The following is a 6,303-nucleotide window of genomic DNA, read 5'->3' on the forward strand; positions in this document are numbered from 1 at the left end:
TGAGTGGTTGATCAAGCTCCAGCTGGGCATATTACAGGTGAGCAAAGGGGACTGCGTAACTAAGGTGGGTTGCTATAGAGACGGACTGGATCATGCAGGCCTGCTGAAAAAGATCTGCTGCAACGTATTGATGTACATACAGGGAGAAACAGTAACACCAGCTGTATTCAATCTTTTACTCAATAAAAACATGAATGTGTTCCCATTAAAAACAAAGTTGAGTTGTTGTCTGTGCATAAAGGTTGTTTTTATCTGGTCAAAGGTATTTTTAGATATAAGCTGTATTTTCAAGGGCAGAACAGCTTATGTGGAGCATCCAAAAAGATTATGGATATCATTAATCTAATATCATTAATCTAACAGTTAACACAGTTTATGGGTTTTTTAAATGAAGGATTTGGTGAAACTGATGAACATGCAGTGCTTTGGTGGTTTTGATAAAAGTGCTTTATATATTCAGTGCCTGAATAATAAAAGACATGGGCAGGGCAGACGTTGGCTGTTCAGCCGTTACTCAGCTACCCAGGTCAGAAAATGTCTTGCCAAGACATCTTGGAGTAGTTTCAGACCTGCGGCATCACCTAGCTACCACACACACACATGCACACACACACACACACACACACACACACACAAACACACAAGGATATACTGTGACCAAGGACAAATGAGACCAGCTTGTTGATTCCGATATGTCAGTTCATGAGGAATTTATACAACAGTAAGTATGTTTGTGAAGTACCAACCAGAGCAAATGTATTCAATTTGTGGGTTTAATACACCCAACAGCACAATTAAACTAATGGGTAGGATCCAACGTGGGGTTACATATCTATTTGGAGGGTCCAAATATGAAAATGATTTTCTTATTAACTTATTTGATAAAGTACAATATAAATTTGAATGTTTAAAAAGTGTTGTTTGCCACAATATACACAGTGATCCTATATTAACTGCCTGTGCTACGACTGAGAATCAGATTCTCATAATAACAGTGGCTGTAGCAGTGACAGAGTAACAGAGTCTTTAACATTAAAGAGTCATCCCATGAAGGAAGGTGCCGCACCAAAGTTAATTAACCATCCCTATCACAACGAACTCATGTTTCTGCCTGCATGACACTGGCACTGATAACCATGTATGAGGAAGTAAACCTTGATAACCTTGATTAATGAGCAGTTATGCAGTGTGATAAACAACAACCACAAAAAGATGCTCTAATGAGACAACTGTTATCTTTAGATGCAATACCAATTATATATTATGTGATTGTCACACATGATGAAAAAAGAACAAAACAAATAAACCCATTTGAATAATAAAACAATGTCTCAGTCTTGTATATAATAATCAATAAATCTGCTCTGTACAGTACAAAGTCAGAGGGGATGATTTCCACAATCCACTGCAGCAGCCAGGTTTTCATTTACGTCTATGAAGCATCTAATAGTTTATCTCTAAAGGGTGCACAGCTTGTGTTTTAGTGCTGCAATATCTTAAAAATAACACAACGAGCTGCATTGTTGAGGCCCCATGAGTGTAGGAAGTTATTTTAAATCTAAATTATAATGATTAGGTGGTGTGATAGCTCAGCTGTACCTCATATCTTCACTGTGCACCACTGAAAATCTAAACCAACCGTATTTCTCCTACTAACCATGACAACATCCAAAAAGAGTTTTTCAAAATTTCTCAGGTTTCTCAGGTTTAAGGTAACTAAGCTGACACAATTCATTTAAAAGCTGAGTTTTCACTTTCACTGTGTAAAAGCTGAGAGCCCGTGTTTCTACCTCTCTTGTGTGACACAACTGAACACTGCTGCTGCCAGGCAACAAGCAGCTTAGTGATCAGTCGGTGTCCTGCAGTTCAGGAGCGTCTCACCTACCGCAGAGGGCCCACACACTGGTGTCAGTCTCCCGAGCCAGCAGACAGGACACTACACTTTCTCTCGGTGAACACTAACAGAACCACCAGCCTCCATGGGTCACAGCTGCAGGTTTACAGGGCTAAACCGAGCCGCTCACAATGTGTTAAAGGCCAGGAGAATTTATCAGAAGAAGATTGGGACATGTCAGAAAGGTAAACCAAAACCAACGGTGTGTGTTTGCATGAATTAGTTCAGGTATGGTGTTAAATTTGTACATTATCTGTCTCAACTGACATTATAGCTTCTGTAACTGAAGCTGAATTGAAATCAAACTAGGCCTCAAGCTTAAAATGATAGATTTAAAATGATGTAATAATATATTAAACTCTTTGGTAGCATAGCAAATTATTACAGAACAGGCAGTATCAATTATAGAGACACTGGTGTCCAGCTGTCCCCTGCATACAGTGACTATTATGAACTAATGGCACCTGCTCAGGTGTCACCTGCTGCTATGGCAACAGGCCCTAATCTGCATTGTCATGCCCAGTTCACTGTAACTCTAACCACTCGGCCAGTGGTCAGGGTTTCAGCACACATCAGGGCTTCCGTTACAGACGAGACGGCTCCCCTTCAAACAGGGATAAAACATAACGTACAGGATGACCACATCTATCTTTTTCCATGTTTTTTTCTCTCAGTTCTTCAGGTGTGAACACCCTCAGTGGCAGCCTTCCCAAATCCCACTCATCCCAGTACTCTGACCTCGGTGTCACACACACACCTCTCTCTGTTGACCAGAGTCCTGATTCTGGACTAGCATCTACACCTGTAAGTGGCCTTCATACACAACATATCATTCATAGGTGTTTATGCTCTTTATTGTCTTTCCACGACTGTAGCTTTGACCCCTCCATCTTCACACCTCCTCTGTGTCATTCCCTTTTCTCCTTTCATCCTTACATTTTGTATCTTCCGCCCTCTCCGCTTTACCCCTCTCTGAACTCAACCTAATACTCTCAGTCTCTTCTTTGCACTCTCTATATTATACTCAGGCCTGGCCTCTTGCCAGTCAGTCTGCTATGTAGAACGATTTTTCACCCTCTTGACTATTTGAATGAAGAAAGATGAGAAATGACTTCTTACTCCATGCAGAGTTCTCCATTTGGGGTGAAAAATAGTCTTTGTACTGTATGTACTCATGACTTTGAAGGTGCAAAGTGGCCTTTCTAAAGCATTTCACTCTAAAGTGCAAATAAGTGTGCTTATTTTGGGTTATTCTTATTGCTTGTATAAATGGTGGATGCTTCTGTTTACTACTAAACCTATGCATCTTATCCTTAGATTTAAAATGAATTCATTCAGTCCATTCATTTATTCATTCATTTATTTAGGTATTCATTCTTTAAGTGCTTAACTGTTTGTTTGTTTTTTATCGTTTGCTCTGTTTTTCATCTACAATGCAACACTCGATTAGTTGTGAGCTATTAAATTAATCAGAAACTATTTTGATAATTGATCAATCATTTGGAGTCAGTTTAGAGTAAAACACAAATCTAAATTCTCTGATTTCAGCCTCTCAAATGTAAATATTTTCTGGTTACTTTAGTCTTTTATGTCATTAAATTGAATATTTTTGGGTTTTGGTCTGTTGGTCAGGAAAAAAAGCCATATCAGTACATCACCTTGGGCTTTGGGAAACACATTTTCTGACATTGTATAGACAGATGAATTATTATTATTATAAAATAACTGTTAGTTGTAGCCATCAGTGTATTTAAACAGATGGTTTGGGGCTGTTTTGTGAGTGTCTGGTCAGTGAGGAGTAGTAGTCAAGAGGAGGGGGGTCATTCCTATGTCTAAAGTAACAGACACGTGTAGAGTTACATAGACAAAGTAAAGGTGAACAAGGTGGGTGCAAGGGGGTTGAAAAGGTCAAGTAAGGGGACGAATTTTGTAACATATTCACAGCTTCATTGCGCTTGAGTAACAAATGCACTGAATTGTACTTCTCCATTGCGCTTTTATTCATTAGTAAGATATGAAGAATGTAATATTGTCTTGGTGGAAAAACACAGATGGGAAAAGAGAAATGTTTTCATGGCGGCAGGTGGATGTGCTATTGATCTGCTATTTGATGTTGTACTGGTGAAAACATCCATAATGACAAAATGTATGAAGCAAAGCGAGATATGGGCTGAAATAGGAGGAGGGTGTTGGTGTTTCTCAGGAGGTTAGTCCATGATGAGAATATTGTGTGTGTGTGTGTGTGTGTAGAGTTTGATAATTCCTCAGTTAGCAGAAGATGAAGAAATAACTATTCTTGTCAGACATCAGCCAATTTGAAGAAGTCTGAGTAATACCCGAATGCTTCGACCTTGTTAACACATCTAGCAGTTCTGTTTAATGGTCTAAAAAGGACCCATTGATTTTGGCTACATACTAAACTGTATGCCAGGTAATAGAGTTTATGTTGTACTAATGGGGAGCCATGGTAGATTAAACTTTATTACATCTCCTGCTCTCCTAAGCCATATCCATGTATATCTCTCATTCTATCCACCATTCTGACATTTATTTGACTGTTTCGGCTGAAATGAATTTCAGTGAGTGAATTATGATTACATTCAGGGGAAGGATGTGACTCATCTCTCGTGTCTTCAGCGTTACACTGAATGGTCCTGTTCTCCTCTTTCTCCCTTTAAGCTTCCATCCAGTCGGTTTCGGTTTGTGTCGTGGCATCGCTTGGAGCAGTGTGATGTCACAGGTGACCAGCTGACGTGCCCCAGAGTCAGAGAAGGTCTGGATCGATACGTGAAAACCACCGCTGTGACTTTTGCACTTTGATTTTATGCTGCAGTGTGATGAAATCAAAACTGAAGGAAGGGAAATGTGAACTGATGTACTCTGATGCCTGCACTGCTGCTAAAATGTTCCATTTCAGTTGAAGGGATATTTATCCAGAAAATTCAACATTATATTCTTGTAGAAAGGAAAGAAATAAGAAATCAGGGCACCAGTTATTTGAGAGTGGGCTTTTGTGTCATGCTGCAATGATCTGCACTACTCATGTTGAATTTAAAATGAAGTTCTGCAAATGCTGCTACTTAAATGTAATGGACTTGAACATTTTTTTTTTTAAAAATCTCACTGTTGTTGTCATTAATTTAATAAAAGTAGATGTATTATACAGTATATATACCAATAACTGTTACTGCAAGCAAGTAAGATGAGGATTAGGCTCTTTTTTTATTTGTTTGTCAGATGGTAATGATATGAAGATTGTTACAGATTTTTTGTTTTGACAATATCATCAAAAGGGCCATCTGCAGAGGAGCTGTTTCAAAGAGAGGGGGGTGAAGTCTGTTTGGAGAGATGGAGGAGGAGGAGGAGAAGGGAGGAGGAGGAAGAAGGGAAAAGTTGGGAGGAGAGACTACGAGAGAACTGGGAAAACTGTCGGGTAGGTCTGCAACGTTTTTGTGCATTTGTGTGATGTTAGAAATATACAGAAGAGGAGGAGAGGTGGGACGTGAATGAGAAAAAGGAGAGAGAAAAGAAGGCAGAGAGAGATTAATATCCTAACTATTCCAACTGTCTCTTCTCAGGAGTTAAATCTGTCCTACCAGGACTTGGGTGATCCCTTCCAGCAAGAGAATTTCATCAGGATCCTCCGCCGGCTGATCCGTGTGGAGAAACTACAACTGGTTGACAACTCTCTTACTAACCTGAGTACTGTACGTCTGCCAAGGTACTGTATGCACTGCACTACTCAGACTGTGCTAATACATCTCTCCAGAAGGAAAGCTTCCAATGATTTCTATGATATAGAAATCCATACATCTTCTTGACATTGTACTGGTGTTTGTGATACCTCTCTTACATTTGTTCAGCAGTGTGTATGAGGCTCCAGACGCATGCTAATACAGATGTAGTTAAAAGGCTATTTCAGTTACTCATGAACCTAGATTCTGTGCTCTTTTCACCAGACTGCAGATTGCATCTCTGTGTGCTCAACTTTGATGTAACCATCTTCCAAGTAGCAGTCCTGCCTATGATACCAGCTTTTTGAAACTAACATCACAGTCTTTAAATAATTTGGAGGTCAAATCTAAGATTATACGTCAGTGCCTTTGAGCAGCTATCTTGTTAATAACCCATTTATCCCTGCTTAAAGTCAGATGTGAGAGCTGCTCCTTTTAAAGATGAAGCTTTTCTGTGTTTGGTATATTTTGTCCTGATTTTGTACCATTTCCTTTGCATGGGCGACATGATTATGTGTTTTTTGGTGTTTCCTACTATTATGTGCCTCTAGAGTGCTCTTTACTGACTCGTGTAAACGTGGGGATTGTCAGACTTTCCTTAAAGCTGATAGCATAATGCTAATATTAATTTCAACTTTCTTTCATTCTAAATTAGATTTATTTCTTCATATGATG

This window comes from Scomber scombrus, chromosome 5, assembly GCF_963691925.1.
Source record: "Scomber scombrus chromosome 5, fScoSco1.1, whole genome shotgun sequence".
Classification (NCBI taxonomy): domain Eukaryota; kingdom Metazoa; phylum Chordata; class Actinopteri; order Scombriformes; family Scombridae; genus Scomber; species Scomber scombrus.